This window comes from Asparagus officinalis, unplaced genomic scaffold (genome assembly GCF_001876935.1).
Source record: "Asparagus officinalis unplaced genomic scaffold, Aspof.V1 AsparagusV1_Un1661, whole genome shotgun sequence".
Taxonomy (NCBI): domain Eukaryota; kingdom Viridiplantae; phylum Streptophyta; class Magnoliopsida; order Asparagales; family Asparagaceae; genus Asparagus; species Asparagus officinalis.
The window spans coordinates 7,148-9,539 of record NW_017973920.1 but is presented as its reverse complement, the minus strand read 5'-3'; the positions used below and the strand labels follow the sequence as shown (position 1 = coordinate 9,539).

At 48.9% G+C, this 2,392-nt stretch overlaps 1 long non-coding RNA gene across 1 annotated transcript; it reads left to right on the top strand.

Moving 5' to 3' along the window:
* The first annotated feature begins 1,479 nt into the window (after window positions 1-1,479).
* LOC109828472 lies at window positions 1,480-1,793 on the top strand. The gene is made up of 3 exons (XR_002243697.1): window positions 1,480-1,543; window positions 1,616-1,687; window positions 1,757-1,793. It is a non-coding gene; the product is annotated as an uncharacterized LOC109828472 (long non-coding RNA).
* The last annotated feature ends 599 nt before the right edge of the window (window positions 1,794-2,392 follow it).

The window sequence follows — 2,392 nt, the reverse complement described above, 5'->3', positions numbered from 1 at the left end:
TGGAGAAGAGCAGATGGCTCGGGAACAAGTTTAGTGATGTGCAGCAAGAGCTTCGAGTCCGCAAGAGCTTGGAATTCTTTAAGTGTTTCCCTCGTTTTTCAGGTCGCTATGGCGACGTGCTGATTGATGAGGAGAAACCTGTTTGCGGAAAAAGTTGCTGTATTCATTGCTGCATTCATTACAACTTTGATCGTTACAATGAAATAAAAAGATAGCCTTTTTATAAGACCGGTACACAATGAAAACAAAATAGATACAACTCTTTTCAAACAAACGACGACCAACTGTATGTTGGGAATCCGAGCCGTAGCCTTCAGGTTGAGGGAGGATTGATTGATGGCGTACGAGCGTGGCTATGGACGATGGTGGGCTGTACTGGAGCTCGCTTTGCTCTTCCTTCGTATAGGCATAAGCCACTGATCACTTTCCTCAGCTGCAAGTGGTTGCTTTCTGCCTATGAGTCCATCAGCGTGAAGAGCCTCTCAGAGTTACAGTCCGAGTATGCGGTCCGGGCTGCTATGATGGCTGGTCGCAAGGCTGAGCTTGCTCGGAAGCGGAAAAAAGGGCATGCCAAATCTCTTCTCACAGACGAAGAAGAGCTCCTCCCTACGGATGATGATGATGAGACCTCCGAGGAAGAGTATGTGGATGCAGATACCGGCAGAGGGGATCTCGATACCGGTTTGTCTTGTCTCTTTTAATTTTCTTTTTCCATAAATGACAGCTCTTTTTCATTGAAATGGCTATTGTCACTTTAGGTAGGACAGCCGATGATCATGAGCCACCAGCTCCTACACACGTTGAAACGTGTGATAGGCCTGCGCATGTTCGACCCGTTGGCCCTCGGAGGGTGGGTGCTCCGAAGAGGAAGAAGACCGCCCATAAGCCCCATGACGGTCAGCGTCCCTATGGAGTGGACTTAGGGACCACCGCTGATGGAGGGGGAGGTAACATTCAATTGCTCTTGCTTCAAGGTTGTTTACCTTTTGGGATTTGTAACCATGTTTTGTGCTCCAGGTTTCTTCGAAGAGGGCGAACTCCCACCGGGTTCGGCGTCCCCTGGCGTTGACAACATGGATTGCTTTGTGCAACAAATGTGCGACGCTTTTCACGATGGGTCTTTGGGCATCGACCTTAACATCGATCTTGAGCAGATAAATAATGTTGAGCCCACAATCCCTTATTCAGGTATATCCGCATCCAATGTCATTTTCCTTATGTAAGGTGAAGGAAGATTTCTCGTTTGAGCTTTCCTCATCCTTCAACATTTGGGTTACCCTGCAGATGTTGCGATGGAGGGGCCAAGCTTCTCGAAGCCGGATGCCGGCTTATTAGCTGACATGCTGGCTGAGCAGACTTCCAGAGGGACCGAGAGACCATTCTTCGGGAACGATTCATCTACCGGTATATATCTGATTTTCTCCCTCTTGCCCGATATTTCATATGACTAATGAATGATTGATTATCGCAGCGTCAACCATTGGAGTTAGCCCGGTATCTATCCCTGGCATATCCAGTTTGCCTCAGAGCGACGGGCTTGCAGGTATGTATACGATTCAGGGATATTGTACTTTCCTATGTTTATCTGTCTTTTGACTAATGAGTGCAATCATAGGACCAGCCGCTAGGACTGATTCTCATATGACTCCTGACATCCCTCAAATGCCCGCGGATAATGGATCTACAGGTATGCAGATCCCAATTCTTCTTATTCGTCTAAATTTTCATTTTGACTAATAAGAGAGTGTCATCATAGGACCAGCAGCTTGGGCCGATACTCTTATGACTCTTGGCATTCCGGCTGCATCTGAGGACATGGGGATTGCAGGTATGTATACGACCTCCTTATCCCGATTCTCCTTACTTGTCCAAATTTCCATTTGGTTAACATAGGAATGTCACTGTAGGACCAGGCGTTCAGCCTGATACTGCTACAGTCCCCGGGGTTGAAAGTCCTCATAGCAGTGGTGCCTCCCCGTCTCTGCCGAGTGGTGCGAGCAATATGTCTGCAGGGGCTGACGTACCCTCTTCTGCTGCTGTCCCGGAGCCTGTCGGCTCTCAACCCGATGGGACATCCGTTGGCGTCGGTATGTTCGGAACCTGCCTTTTGACTTTCCTTTCCATATTCGATAGTTCACTGAGCTTCCAAGTTGTTGCTTGTAGGATCTCGATCTTCTTTGCACGAGCGTGTCCGTAGCCTTTTGGCCGATACTGATCCTGACGGAGAGGCTTTCCGTACGGACCTCAGCTTCTTCACCGCCTGGTATAATGGCTTGATCGAGAAGCTTCTCCACCGAGGAGGCGGCTTCGATCAGTTCCGGCGTTCCTTCTCTCGCCACATGACGATGATGAGGGAAGAAGGATACCCGGAACTGGCTGATTCCTTCACTGC